We start from the raw sequence: 16,163 nt of genomic DNA, 5'->3' as shown, positions 1-16,163 counted from the left end.
TGTTTGCAGATAAAAGAGGAAGATGGGCGTGTGCACTGGATATTTATACCTCTTTGAGAACATTCTAAATATTTATGATGTATTAATGTTCTCTAAAGGGCAGAAATAAAAGCATAATGCATAATGTTAGCCTCTGTTGTCTTTAATGAAATCAAGTTTCTCTCTGCATAGTAATTGGAGAATTTTCATTCTCCCTCGAACTAAATTATCCTGATTTCCCTTTTCACTTTATCGGCTGGTGAAGTTGCAATAGCACAGTATGGGAAAATTAGGGGCCCCTAGTCAAAATTGGATAAAACCAATGACAGGGAAATAACAATGTGGGAAAAGAAGAACAGGCACTGGGCTATGGTGCTACTTTTAGTTATGTGCTACAGTTGTATCACAAAAGGGGGTGGTGATGAACAGAGTGTCTGAATTGAGCAGACCACTCTTACCCAGTCCAAAGATCAGGGCTTGATCCATCACCGTTATTTATCTCACTGCCCCATCTCAGCTCAGAACCTGGCTATATGCAAATCAGTCTGTCCCTGGCCCAGTGCATCATGGGAACAGGGCAGACTAAACTACCAAGCCAATTCTTTACCAGAAAGGAGACAAGCTACCGGGGACCGGTTTCTGGCATTTCATGCCAGAAACCGGTCCCCGGGAGCTTGTTTCCTTCCCAGTGTAAGAATTGGCTTTTGTAGTTTGGTTTGCCCTGTTCCCATCATGCACTGGGACAGGAACAGACTAATTTGCATACAGCCAGGTTCTGAAACTGGGATGGTGCAGTGAGCTAAAAAACGGTGTTGGATCTAGCCCTGATCTCTTGACTGGGTGAGAGCTTTCTGCTTAATTCAGAGACTCTGTCCCTCACCACCCCTTGTTGTAAATATTTTTGTCCACCCTAAGCGTGGAAGGGTATTCTCAGATGTGAGACCCTTGCTCATTGCACCATCAGGATTCAAGCAAACCGGGCCGAAGACGGCTGTAATGCCAGAAACCGGTCCCCGGGAGCTTGTTTCCTTCCCAGTGTAAGAATTGGCTTTTGTAGTTTGGTTTGCCCTGTTCCCATCATGCACTGGGACAGGAACAGACTAATTTGCATACAGCCAGGTTCTGAAACTGGGATGGTGCAGTGAGCTAAAAAACGGTGTTGGATCTAGCCCTGATCTCTTGACTGGGTGAGAGCTTTCTGCTTAATTCAGAGACTCTGTCCCTCACCACCCCTTGTTGTAAATATTTTTGTCCACCCTAAGCGTGGAAGGGTATTCTCAGATGTGAGACCCTTGCTCATTGCACCATCAGGATTCAAGCAAACCGGGCCGAAGACGGCTGTAATGCCAGAAACCGGTCCCCGGGAGCTTGTTTCCTTCCCAGTGTAAGAATTGGCTTTTGTAGTTTGGTTTGCCCTGTTCCCATCATGCACTGGGACAGGAACAGACTAATTTGCATACAGCCAGGTTCTGAAACTGGGATGGTGCAGTGAGCTAAAAAACGGTGTTGGATCTAGCCCTGATCTCTTGACTGGGTGAGAGCTTTCTGCTTAATTCAGAGACTCTGTCCCTCACCACCCCTTGTTGTAAATATTTTTGTCCACCCTAAGCGTGGAAGGGTATTCTCAGATGTGAGACCCTTGCTCATTGCACCATCAGGATTCAAGCAAACCGGGCCGAAGACGGCTGTAATGCCAGAAACCGGTCCCCGGGAGCTTGTTTCCTTCCCAGTGTAAGAATTGGCTTTTGTAGTTTGGTTTGCCCTGTTCCCATCATGCACTGGGACAGGAACAGACTAATTTGCATACAGCCAGGTTCTGAAACTGGGATGGTGCAGTGAGCTAAAAAACGGTGTTGGATCTAGCCCTGATCTCTTGACTGGGTGAGAGCTTTCTGCTTAATTCAGAGACTCTGTCCCTCACCACCCCTTGTTGTAAATATTTTTGTCCACCCTAAGCGTGGAAGGGTATTCTCAGATGTGAGACCCTTGCTCATTGCACCATCAGGATTCAAGCAAACCGGGCCGAAGACGGCTGTAATGCCAGAAACCGGTCCCCGGGAGCTTGTTTCCTTCCCAGTGTAAGAATTGGCTTTTGTAGTTTGGTTTGCCCTGTTCCCATCATGCACTGGGACAGGAACAGACTAATTTGCATACAGCCAGGTTCTGAAACTGGGATGGTGCAGTGAGCTACAAAACGGTGTTGGATCTAGCCCTGATCTCTTGACTGGGTGAGAGCTTTCTGCTTAATTCAGAGACTCTGTCCCTCACCACCCCTTGTTGTAAATATTTTTGTCCACCCTAAGCGTGGAAGGGTATTCTCAGATGTGAGACCCTTGCTCATTGCACCATCAGGATTCAAGCAAACCGGGCCGAAGACGGCTGTAATGCCAGAAACCGGTCCCCGGGAGCTTGTTTCCTTCCCAGTGTAAGAATTGGCTTTTGTAGTTTGGTTTGCCCTGTTCCCATCATGCACTGGGACAGGAACAGACTAATTTGCATACAGCCAGGTTCTGAAACTGGGATGGTGCAGTGAGCTAAAAAACGGTGTTGGATCTAGCCCTGATCTCTTGACTGGGTGAGAGCTTTCTGCTTAATTCAGAGACTCTGTCCCTCACCACCCCTTGTTGTAAATACAGTTGTATCACAACAACAATTCTGGCTTAATATGCACCACACATGTTTATTAACAAAAATATATCTTTATTTTGTCTTTTATTACTTTATTTGCTTTAACTCAGAATTGATAATATATATTTTTCTTTTTTCAGTTTTTTTCTCACAAGATTCACATTAATTGATAAAACAGTATATAAAACACATTTTTTGTCAAGTCATGATCAGATAGTAATAAATCAAATCCAATCTCTTTCAATACTAATACAAATTAATTTCTAAGAAACTAAGGCCACAAAGACAGAAAAGAATGGATGACCTAATTAAATACAATGCTTTTAAAGGTAAATAAATCCACTATGTAAACAATAATATGTGCTTAAAGAATGTTGTACAAAGAACACTGGTGTCGAATGGCAATTTTCAGCAATGCGTTTCGGTGTTCAACCTTCCTCAGGGTGATTATACCAGTGGCATACAATTAGATCTAAAGTGCTTCTTGCATGGTCTTGATAGGTGTAGTGACCCTGCTTTGAGGTCTAATGATCCAAAAAGCTGATAAAACAGAGTATTTTATGCAAATATCTTGCTCTGACTTCTACGCCAATGTACTTGGAATGCGATTTTATCTAAAAAAGAGAATCTATCTGTAATCAATTGAGGACTACCAATATGGATAAAAAAGTGGGACAACTGCTGTTTTTTCATATATGACTGATTTTGAGATAGTTCCACGATGTATCCTGATGAAAACGGAAAAACCATAGTTTAGAATGATAAATTATTGAACCAGATATGCAGAAAAGTCCTGCTGTAAGGCAACACCTAGATATTACCTCAGTATTTGAGGAGGAACAAGTTCACTGCTTGCATGAAACTACTGTCATGCAAATGCAAGATGATGGCTCTTTGCTCTGCTGCTTGGCTTGAAGACGATATAACTAGAAAGCGTGATTCTCTCATTGGACTTTATAAAAGTCTGAAATATGAAGCATGTTGTACCGCTGGCTGATTAAAAGTTTGGGTAGTTCCTTGATGATACCCAAGGTATAATTTATAACCTGTGTCTCATAGAGAGGGAATCACAGTTCTTCCTTATTCAAACCTGTGATTCAAAGATGCAAAATCTCTCATAGGACGGCAACACGTAGATGTTCGCGCTACTCGTGAAGTTGCAATAGCACTACCTTTTCGGTTGAAGGGTTAGCTGTTTCAGACTTTTGCATAGTGTGCAATAGTCCCTTGAGATTAGGTTTGTGTAGTAACTTATGCTTGTTTTAGAATGTTCTATTATCAGAGAACATCCCAGGGTGGGAGTTCTGTACTTTGTTCTAGGAAAGGCAGTTGATCTTACCTGACAGAGGCTGCTGCTGCTCTGCTCCTGATGGCCTGGCGTAATGTAGATTAATGCAATTAAATCTACCAGTGGTGTGTTGAGTCTTCGTTATCCACCACATCTTTGATGGCGACGGGCGCTGGGCCATTCACAAGAACCCACGCTACCTTCAAGGTCCAAAAGTCACCGGAGAGTCAGAAGAAAAGCTGATGTGGGGTCAGATCAGCAGGCGGAAAACAAATAAGTAAGGAGAAAGCATCCGGGAGGTGGACAACTCATATATAGCAAAGGGGAGCAGAGCGGTGACGAACGCAATTGAGGTCAGTGAACTGGAACGCACAGTACAGACGTGATTTTCAGCAACTGTAAAAGTGACGCATATGACGCAGGACGCGTCAAGAAACATCCACGTTTGTATATCGGATTTTGCGTGTCAACAATGAAACGCATAGCAACTTCGTAGAAGTTCGTCACAGTGCCATTCTTTTAACATTCCAAGGAAGATTCTAAAGATTGTGCCCAGAGTAAACTCCACGTCATTATCAGACAAAGGGAGCGGCCGTAAAAAAAGAAAAGAGGCAGCAAAGAGTCTTGCACATCCATTGTTATTAGATAATTGAATGGCATAACTTTATTTATATAGATTAATGTCGAATATTCTCACCATTCTGGAGTAGCTAGGATAACAAACAAGTTGAATTCATTGGCTGCTTATATTTAAACATAGTGGATAGACATTCTGCAAAGGTACATAAGCAAAAGTTGGAGCAAGTTTACACATTCTACAAAGGTACATAAGCACAAGTTGGAGCAAGCTTGATAGTGATAAAATTCTCGGGTTGTTAAACCTTAAAAAAAATGTTAATCTTCCAAAGAAAGATAAATACAACGTTTTTCATTTAGTTTATCCTGTAGAAATGTGTATAGAAATTGTAACCATCAAGTGTGCACCAAAGTTGCTTTAAGGCAAATATTGACTTTCTTTGTTACAACGCTGTCACCTTGTGATTTAATTCTATATTGCAATTTTATTCTGTTTATATATTCTTCTTTTGAACTATTAATATGCAAAGTGTAACACCTCCTGCACCCTTTTTAGAGATACCGGGTGATCCGCCTATCAAATGGAAGCAATGTTACGAGGGTTTCAAGACCTATCTTGGGGCAATTGGTGCAACTAGATTTAGACCTGAAAGGAGGAAATACCTTCTTTTATATTCTCTAGGATATGAAGGAAGAGAAATTCTAAAACATCTTCCAGCTCCAGCTGTTGATGAGGAAAATCTGCTTGATGAATACCAAGAAACGTTAAAAAAACTACAAACCAGATTTGATGTACAGCCTAACCTAGTTATGCTCCGTCATAAAAAAAATGTACGAAAGCAAAACACAGGTGAAGATGTGGATGCATACATTACTGCTCTTAGAAGACTTATTGCAGAATCCCGATTTGAAAACTTTGCAGATCAACTTGTTCGTGATCAATTTATTTGCCATTGCACTGACAAAGCCATCAAACAAAAATTGCTCTCAATGGGTTATCCTACTTTGGAAGAATCAATCAAAGTCACGAAAAGTATAGAAACGTCACAAATATCGGCCAAGGAATTCGAAGAAAAGAGAAGTGAACCTGTTTCTGCAGTCAAAACTAAGGAGAGTAAAACTGTTGAAAACAAAACACATGAACGTCAGAACTCATGGAATAATCAAACTTCGTTTTTTTCAAGAAGTAAACATTTTCTTTAGATGTGGTTACAAACCACATGCTATTGGCAGTAGGCCTCCAGCTAAATTTGTTACATGTAAAAATTGTAATAAGATAGGACATTTTCCTAAAGTACTTCAGACTGGTAGAAGCAACACACGTTCGAAACCTGTTATAGTAAAGTGCGTCACTGATCAAACTGTCCATGATGAAGAAGAAGAGAGTTTTACAAAAGATTTGAGCAACATTGTAGCTGTATTACGGGACGATGGAGTGATTGTAGGAGATCCAGAACTGTGTGTGGATCCTTATATAAACATTACAGTTGGAGATCGAGTACTACGACTACTTGTAGACTCTGGTGCTCGCATCTCAATGATCACTTTAGATTTGTATCAAACAACATGGCCTAATAGGTCCATGTTACCTCCTGATCACAAGGCTGTATCATATGAAGGACGAGAAATCGATCTTTCTGGTTACATTGAAGATATTTTAGAATACAAGGGTAGGAAGATTGCTGGTAAAATATATGTGGCACAGAAAGGTTTAAACATATTGGGATGGTTTCACCAGGGATTATTTGGAATGGTGCTCAGACCAGGAACCAAAGATCAAGTTATTGCCATAAGAGATCATCCTGATCTTGAAAATCTCGTTAATGAATTTCCCCATGTGTTTTCAGGAGAATTGGGGAAAATTAAAGATTCCCAACATGAAATTATTGTGAAGGAAGGTGCTTGTCCAATTAAACACAAGCTGAGGAATGTTGCCTTTAGCATCAGGCAAGATCTTGAGAAGGAACTTGATTCTTTGTGTACCAAAGGTATAATAGAACCTGTTGAATCCTCCTTGTGGTTATCTCCCTTAGTAGTGGCACGAAAACTAAATGGCGAATTAAGAGTCTGCGTTGATCTCCGATGTCTCAACAAAGAAATATGGGTGGATTCACATCCCCTTCCTAACATTAATGAACTATTGGCTAGTCTCAAAGATGCAAAAATATTCACAAACCTAGACTTAGCGTCAGCCTATCACCAGGTTGAGCTAGCTCCTGAATCAAGAAGTCTTACCGCATTTGTATCACCCTTTGGCACGTTCCAATATGTCTGCATGCCTTTCGGGCTTGCCTCAGCGGCATCGGTGTTTCAACGCCTTATGTCGAAAATTTTGAAGGGGATTGATGGGTTGTCTGTATTTCAAGACGACATTCTTATTTTTGCTCCTGATACAGCCACACATGATACTATCTTAAAAGAAGTACTCTCCAGGTTTCAAACAAATGGTATTGTTTTACATAGAAACAAATGTGTTTTCTTGGCAAAAGAAGTTGAGTACTTGGGACATTTAGTGAGCGAGAAAGGCATTCTTCCTAAAGCAAGTCTAGTTGATTCTATAGTCAAATCCAAGGCACCATCTGATAAAGCCACTCTAAAGTCGTTCCTTGGATTATGTGAGTTTTATTCATGTTTCATTCAAGATTTTGCAAGTAAATTAAGACCCTTGTCTCAAATGTTGATGAAAGGAGTGACTTTTGAATGGACAAGAGAGTGTCAAGCAGTTTTTGATTGGGTAAAACAATTAGTTTCTCCTATGGTCCTTAAACATTATGACCCCTCACTCACTTGTACCCTCACAGTTGATGCAAGTAATGTTGGTTTAGGGGCTGTTCTTTCTCAAAAGAAAGGAGGAGAAATTCATAACATTGGGTTTGCATCTAGAGTGCTATCTTCTTCTGAAGTAAAGTACTCTGTTATTGAAAAGGAACTGTTTGCATGTTGGGGGGCGATTATGAAATTCAGGGGGGGAAGTGGGTTTTGTCTACAAACGGACCACAAACCTTTAGTCTTGATTCTCAGTAGAAAGAATGTTAGGAGTTTCACTCCCAGAATAGCACCGTTGTCATCCAAGCTCCTTCAGTTTGACTTTTCCGCTGAGTATATTCCTGGTTGCAAAAATAGTTGTGCAGACTTTTTGTCTCGTTCTTCGGACATAGTAGAAGATGAGCCAGAAATGATGTTAGAGGACAAAGAGGATTTCATTGTAGCTGCAGTGGATTTGCCACATTTGTGTGCAGTTTCAGAGCAAAAATGGCGTCAAGCACTTAATGCTGATGTTTCATTGGTTCAAGTTATGAGTTTCATTGAAAAGGGTTGGCCTAAGGAGAGAAATCTATCCTTTGAATTCAAAACGTTTCTACAAGTTGCAGATGAACTTACAATTGAAGATGGTCTGTTGCTTAGGGATGACAAGCTTGTTCCTCCTGTTACTTTAAGGGCACATTTAGTTAGAGATGCACATGAAGGACACCTTGGTACCACGTTAACAAAAAAGGGGGTGCGATTATCATTTTGGTGGCCCTCCATGAATAACCTTGTGGATGAGTTTGTAAAAAATTGCATAATATGTTCAAGTTGTGATAAGGCTGTTAAATTGCGCACTCCTCTACTCTCTCCCATTGATTTACCTTCTGCACCATGGATCAAGTTGGGATTAGATATTGTAGGACCTTTCCATGCTCTTGATTCTTCTTCTAAATTTGGTCTTGTTCTCATGGATTACTATTCTAAGTGGCCAGAGATCAAGTTTGTTAAAGAAGTAACTGCTAAGGCAGTTGTTGAGTTCCTTAATGATGTATTTCTGAAGGAAGGTTTTCCAGAGTTTTTAATAACAGAGAATGGGACACAATTTGTTGTTTCCGAGTTTGAATGTTTTCTTGAAAACTGTGATATAAAGCATCTCAGAAGTTCACTCTATCATCCCCAGAGTAATGGGTTAGTTGAACGGATGGACAGGGTGCTAGGTGAGTGCATTCAATGGGCTTTGTCTAACAAGTGTGTGGTTGCCAACTAAGTGAGAAGTATGTTATGGTTTTACCGTACAACTCCTCACTCTACTACTGGGGTGTCACCTTTTGAGTTGCTGCGGGGACGCAGGGCTGCCACGACTTTTTGTCCTGCTTGGATGAGTAAATGGGTAAAGGAAACAAAATGGTCTGATGAGTGTTAGAAGACAAGTGGGGTTAGCTCAGAACAAACAAAAAACCTATTTTGATGCAGGAATGTGTACTAAAGAAGTTGAGATAAAATCAGGTGATTATGTTTGTATTAAAAAACCTGTCCATGTACAGAAAGGTTCATCCAAGGTTAGTTCACCGAATAGAGTGACAGATGTGAGAGGGAGTTCTGTCAGGCTCAGCAATGGGCAATGGTGGAATACATCTCTTGTGATTAAAAGACCTGTGGTTTGCACTCGACTAGGAAGTGAGACCATTGAGAAAAATGGAGATTGTGCGGGCAAACTTTCCTCTAGTTCTTGTACACTTGCTGATCGTGACTTAGATTGTACAGGGCAACCTACCCTGAGGCGAAGTGTTCGGACTAAACAAATCCCTCATCGGTATAGAAAATAATAAGTATTAAGTTTGATATTAGTTCTGTTTCTTTTCCATATGTTTTTACCTTTTGTTTATCATGTTCTTCTTCGTGTTCTGTTTCTTTTCCATATGTTTTTACCTTTTGTTTATCATGTTCTTTTTCTTCTTCTTCTGCAATGTTCTCTTTATTTTTGTTTTTTTTTATTCTTGTTTTCTCTTTCCTTGTGTTGTTTGTTTTATATTAAGGAATGACCCATGTAGTAACGTATGCTTGTTTTAGAATGTTCTATTATCAGAGAACATCCCAGTATGGGAGTTCTGTACTTTGTTCTAGGAAAGGCAGTTGAACTTACCTGATGGAGGCTGCTGCTGCTCTGCTCCTGATGGCCTGGCGTAATGTAGATTAAAGAAATTAAATCTACCAGCGGTGTGTTGAGTCTTCGTTATACATTTTAAATTGAATATTGAAGATTGCAATGTGTATTTTGTCGTTTCGCTCTCTTCTCTCACATTAGGTATTGATTGATGTATTTATCATGCTCTGTATTTTGTTGGGATTTTGCCTGTAAATTTGAAATAAAAGTACTGACATTCTAATGTGTTTGTGTATTGACCGTTCATATTTGATGATATAGATAAAGGAAACTTGATAAGTATAAATAGTTTGTCTTTATTGATATATTATTTGACATGATACGTATTGTGACTATTGTTGTTGGTTAGGCCTTTCCTTCATTGCAGGTCCTCATGAAGAAAATAGCATCAATCTCTAATTATCTCAGTCCCTAATAGCTCCTTCAGAGATCTATCGGATGACCACATGATTTGCAAGTGGATACAGAGTTTCTATGGGCCCAAACTCTTTGGAATAGTAAATTATCGAAATTTGGTTACAGCATAATGAGAATACTCTGATATGGTTATGAAATTTCACCGCTTCCACTGAAACAGTTTACTGGTAGCGTAATCAGATAGTTAGTTGACTACATATACTAGGTAATGAAGAGACAAAACTAAGAAACATTGACTGACCATGAAAACGTACCTTTTATGTTTTATGTTTTATGTCGTGGTCCATCATTGACCTTAATGGAAGTAATGGGTCAGTTGTTGGCCTAAGATCCCGGGATAAAGCCATGGGGCAGTCTTAGTGTGGCATACAGTAAGTGTGTTGTCTGCTGTTGATGCAGTACTGGGCAATGGTCTGGGCAATGGTCTTATTGTCGGTACTTGCATAGGGAATCTTGAAGTGTGAATAGTGAAGATTATTTAGGTAACTTCAGAAGGCACAACTGGAGAAGTCCTGAACGTTTTCACTGGAGTGAGGGTAAACTTGCGCGGGTAGAGATTTTGCTAGAAGTAGCAGAATTCTAAGGGTGTGTAGGTCTATTGTTTTTCCGTTTAGTGGAGCAGACAAATTGTTTTCATGTTGTTTGCTTTGTTAAAGACTTCGTAAAGACGCCAACGCTTGATTTGTAAAAGGAGGGTTAGTCGCAGGAGTTAAACTGACGTCACATGGTGCTGAACTGGTATTGCTCGAACGCTGAAAAATCGTCACTAGGTGCAACTCTGGTCTAGGTAGGTTAGTGTTAGCCGCGCTGGGATTGGTCAGCGTGTATAATTTTGATTGGTAGCAGAGAGTCTTAACACAGAAAAAAATTATTGGATATTTGTTTAACTAATATAGTTTATTTTACCATAGAAAATCATGAAGTGATTAAAATTGTTGAAAACTTTGTTTAGTAAAGATGAGCCAATACCCATTAGAGAAGGAATTCCTGTAGCTCCTGAAGGGACCCCTGCTTCATTCATGTCATTACAAAGGGGTTATCACACATGTACATGGTTAGAAAATTGGATGAAGTATACTGAACACAATGATAATTTGGCATTTTTAGAGAATGGAACTTTTAACACTGGAATGTTTGAGAATTTAAGGAGAAAAATGAATAATTTGAGACCTAATCTTAGACCCATCCAGTATGAAGCTCTTGAAGAATGGGAACATGAGGCATACAAAAGAGAAAGAGAAAGGTATCAGACTAGATATAAGAATACTATGAGTAGATATTCAGAGGCGAAGTGGGATGCTCAGAAGAAAATGTGGAGAAAAGATATAGCTGAAGGAGCAAGTATGTTCCCAGACTAATGAGGGAGTAAAATGTAAAGAAAAAAGAAGACTGTAGAAGAACAAAAATCTAGTAATACCGAATTTGCTGAGGGAATTGATGACATAGATGACGAGTTATTGATTATTAGACCTCTGCCTTATTATGATGAACAGAATTCATTAGAGATAAACTCTTCACCAAGTGCTCTATTAGTTCCTGTAGAAATGTCACAAGAAAAAAAAAACCTTAAGACAGAATCAGATTCCAGATAGAGAGGAGTTGTCGAGAATAGTAACACCGATGAACCCAGATGTTTTGTCAGTACCAGTAACTAATGGTCCAATTGTTTCATTATTTATGGACTAGGAATTCCTTGAGTACATGCTTTAACAATGCCGGATAGAAATATGAGAGGAGTTCATACAGTTTTGAAAAAAAATGAATGAGGATAATAGAGGATTGATAGAAAATAGTGGAGCAAATGTGAGTGTTTTTACAGGTGAAGAATCAGAACCATTAATTAGTATTTCAGAAAAATCAGTTGAAACTTCAAAGAGAGGTGCAAATGTAGATCCCAAAAAGTTCATGCAGATTGACAAAAGAGTGACACCTACACCAGGAGGGTAAAGAAGTAAAACTGGTGAAGATACTCAAAGATCGTTAGTTCCTTCTCCGGAAGAACTAGACAAATGGATATAAGAAATAGCGCCTGGTTGTAGCTTGCAGAGCAGTAATTCAAGCATAGATGTGAGCAAGTTAAAAGCAGATTTGGAAGAAATTATCTTAGGAACGATTAGTCCAGAGAGATTAGGCAAATATCGGGATGAAGAATTGCTTTTTATGTGTCCGAATATTACACAGAGAGCGAGGAATTTACATGAGAAGTTTGCTGAAATTTCACAAACGTATAGAGATGACATAGAAAAGTCCAAAGTTTTTCAAAAGACATATCGATTAGACTTTAGAGACAAGGATTTTGAGAGTTTGAACGTTTTTGGAAAGCGTTTGCAGATTAAAGAGTTAATTAACTTTGGGGTCAGTTGGATCAATGGAAAGGCAGATGGGCAAAAAATGAGGAGGATACAATAGTGACTTCAATGGCTTTACCACAGTATCCTGTGAGGGAGAAAGCAGCCACAACGGCTGATGTGACAATATATCCTATGAGTGAAGTGCCAGGAGGTGGGTTTGTTCATGTCCCATGGTCGAGACATTTCTCTAGGTTGAGAGAAAAAAACAGTGGAATGGTACAATCAAGTGGAGAGTTTTGTTAAGGTTTCAAAGGTTTTGTGGAAGGATTTGGATGGCTTGTTTGACATTGTAGTTCCCGCTGATTCGTGGGTTGAGTGTAAAATTGCTGTAGATTGGCTGAAAGAGGAATATCCAAGAGATCCAAAGATAGGAGCACCATCTGAGGAAGTTATGAAAAAGTATAATCAGGTCATTACATATTTGAAAGGGAATATTTCACGAAAAGAAACAGATTCGGTGAGAATAGACATGACTACTCAGGAATTAGAGGAATCAGTGCATGAATACTATGAGAGGCTTTTATAGGTGTTCAAACAGTACAGTGGAATTGAGATTTTGTGTATAGGTTTGGGTATGGATTGAGACCACAAATAAGTGCTATGATTCAGCAGCATTTAATTTGTTGGCAGAGTAAGTTGATTGATGAGATTCTTCCTTATGCAAAATACTGTGGTGATGATATTGAGTTGCGACGTAAAAAGTTAAAGGAGAAGTTGATGTTGGCTAAAATGAAGGCAGCAAAGAAAGGAGGATTTTTTAAAACAAATACAGATTTTACAGAGGCATATCAGGGAAATGGTCAGACTACTACTGGTATGACAGGTGTAGTGTCAAATGGAAATACTGTGATGATAATGATACCGATTCCACAAGAGAGAGGTCCAGGTGATATGGAGGAAATTTAAAAATAAATCCTTGTCATGCGTGTGGCAAGTTCGGGCATTGGACGCGCAAGTGTATGGGGGGGGCGTGGCTTGGACGCCGATGGCGATGGTCGCCTGAGAGCTCGGCTCCGGGACTGAGCTCGCTTTTATCCTGCAGATCGAGGATTTTGGGGCACCCCGACCCCCACAAATCGAAGATCGGGTTGAGGCCGACCTGGTGAGGCACCTGGGGATACCCGAAAACTGATAATGCTGACGAAAAAGCGAAGTTGCGGAGGAAACGGAGCGGAGCCCAAGATGGCGCCCGGACCCTCTCGATAGCCCTGCCGAGACCCCTGGCCCGGAGAAGCCTACCAGATCTGCTTGAACCTTCTCCACGTCTCATCTTCCCGAGAGGCGACCGTCCGGCTGGCGGTTTGGGAGTGTCTGAACGCCGTGGTCATACCTGGACTGATTGTTAGTCGCTTTTCTCGGCGCAGGCTGGTCACGTGCGGCCGGAGGCCCTGAGCGGAACGACAATACCACTCGAAACGATCGGCTGTCTCCCGCCGCGAACCTGGATTCGCCAGATCCCTGGGAACTTTATGGGAGGCACTGCGACTTGGCACCGTAGGAATTCCAGCCGCGCTGGTAGCTATAATTCGAGGTCTCCCTCGACCCGACGGGCCTACCCCAGTCGGCGCAGATTGCCCCCGCTTCCCCCTTGGTGGCCTCCGAGATCTCAGCGGTGGTTCATCCCGGAAGATCGGAGAAGTGGTAGGACTTGGCGAGGACGATCGAAAGCCCCCTTCAATACGGCCACACACCAAGGGAACAACAGCCGACGCCCATACTTGGTGGAGAGCCTGCCGAGTTTTCTCCCGCGAGGCACATCCGCCATGGGAAAACCAAGGGGACCTAAAGGAACCACCCCGGCCGCCTCGGACACGGAGGCGCCGGACAAGGACGATCGAGGTGACCTAGAGTGCTCTGGTGGTCCCCACCTACAGCAGCAATTCGACCGGGTCCTGGAGGCGATCGCAAATACGCGATCTGCCCTACAGCAAGACATCGCCCAGGTTGCGACGAGTTTGGGCCTCCTCAGGGCAGACCACGGTAAGCTCTCGGACAGAGTCAAAGAGGTGGAGAACTCGGTGAAGGTCCTGGAGCCAGCACAGAAGACTCTGGCTGCTACGATGAGGGATGCCCTGTCCCGGATCGATGCCTTGGAGAGACGGGCAGAGGACGCTGAAGGGCGTAACAGACGGAACAATATTCGTGTGGTGGGCCTACCGGAAAAGATCGAAGATGGCGACATGGTGGCCTATCTAGAAGCTTGGCTCCGGAATGTGGTGGCCCCGGAAGGTCTGTCCTCCTTCTATACCCTGGAGCGTGCACACAGAGTGCCGGCGAGGCCACCGCAACAAGGTCGCTCCCCACGCCCGGTGGTGGCGCGCTTGTTGCATTTTTGGGACAGGGATCTGCTCCTCAACGCTGCCAGGCACAATGCCCCTTATCAGGTGGAAAATACCCAAGTGAACATTTTTCCAGACTATACTTATGAGACCCAACGAAAGCGGACCTCTTTCCTAGTGGTCAAGCGTGAACTTCGGAGCGAGGGTATTCAATACTCGCTCCTCTTTCCTGCGAGGCTCCGCATTATCCTTGACGATAAGACCCAGTTCTTTGATACCCCGGAGGACGTCTGTACTTGGCTCGAACTATATAGGGCTGGCAAAGATGGTTTCGGCTCTTCCTCCCAGTCGACTTCGGAACCCGGACAGCAACGACGTTCCAAGAGACTTCGGAGCCGCCGCGGCAAACCGGGCAAGCCTTCGACTGTGGAGACCATGGCTGAGCGGCGAAGAGTGCTGGAAATGGTTTCTAACCTATCTGGTTCCCAAGGCGGCCCCATCGTTGAAGAATCGGAACCGGGCGGCGAGGGGGCTCACTCGGACACGGAGGAATCAGAGACTGATAGCACTCACTTGCCAGTGGTTACTCCGGACTCGGCTGAGGGCATGCTGGATGGGCAGGGATGAACTCGGGTGAGCTGATTCCATTTGGGCGGGGTTTACCGTGGGGGGTGAGGAGGTTGCGGTTAATGCTATGACCCATTGATTGGGTTGGGGGGCCCTGATCCAGCTGACACTTTTGACTTGGGGCTCGACTTAGTCTCGGTAGACCGAGACTCGACGGCCCATTACTGGCGCCCAGCCCGCACCTAGCCCTTAAGGCTTCCCTGCGGTGGCGACCGCAGGATTAGTCAGGGAACGGGGGTTTTCCGGGGACACGGTTTGGATGGGAACTAGATGGTGCTATTTGGGTCCTATTCTGGGGTGGGTGGGGAGGGGTTTGTTTCAGACGGGTGTTAGGTTGTTGTTGGGAGGGGTGGCCGCCATTAGTGTTGACTTGACTGTTGCTTGTTTTTTATTTGAGCGTTGTTGGGAGAGCTCAGGAACGACAATGTGGGACAATGGCTGAGATCGCTAATGTAAAATGCATCACATGGAATGTGCGGGGGCTCCACACTATGTCCAGACGTCACAAGGTCCACGTTTATCTAGTGCGTAGAGGGGTGCAAATAGCGCTGCTGCAGGAGACACATCTCACCAAGGCGGAAGGGGCGGCGCTGCAACGTAGGAGGAGAGGGCAGGTCTACTGCACTTCATACTCAGCTTACGCGAGGGGGCGCTAATATGGATAAGAGCTGGGGTTCCCCTGCAGGTTTCAAAATCGGTGGTGGACCGGGAGGGTCGCTACGTAGCTATCTCTGGTACATTGGGGGGTAGGGACCTGAATATTTGTTGTGTTTATGCACCTAATGTGGACCAGCTCGCCTTCCTCTCCGGGTTGTCGGGCTCCTTGGCCCATTTCCTCTCGGGAACCCTCCTGCTAGGCGGTGATTTTAACTCGGTGGTGGATGTTGACGCCGACCACTCACACCCCCCCCTCCCGGACTCCCCGGTCCGGCGGGTAGCTAAAGGCAGGAAGGAATGGCAGACACACTGGGGGCTGACGGATATCTGGCGAGCGCAACACCCCCGACACTAGTGACTACTCATTTTTTTCTGGCCTGCACGAATTACATGTGCGGCTAGACGGATTTCTGGGGTCGGCGGAGTTGGTGTCCGCGTCGGTGCGCTCC

General features: G+C 43.2%; 1 protein-coding gene across 3 annotated transcripts in view; it reads right to left on the bottom strand.

The window, feature by feature from the left end:
* Nucleotides 1-16,163, bottom strand: part of TYSND1 (trypsin like peroxisomal matrix peptidase 1) — a 242,697-nt gene that overhangs the window by 196,106 nt on the left and 30,428 nt on the right. The window lies entirely within an intron of this gene.

The sequence above is a fragment of the Lissotriton vulgaris genome, chromosome 5 (assembly GCF_964263255.1).
Source record: "Lissotriton vulgaris chromosome 5, aLisVul1.2, whole genome shotgun sequence".
Classification (NCBI taxonomy): Eukaryota; Metazoa; Chordata; class Amphibia; order Caudata; family Salamandridae; genus Lissotriton; species Lissotriton vulgaris.
The sequence above is the reverse complement of the archived record's forward strand: the minus strand, read 5'-3'. Positions and strand labels throughout refer to the sequence as shown.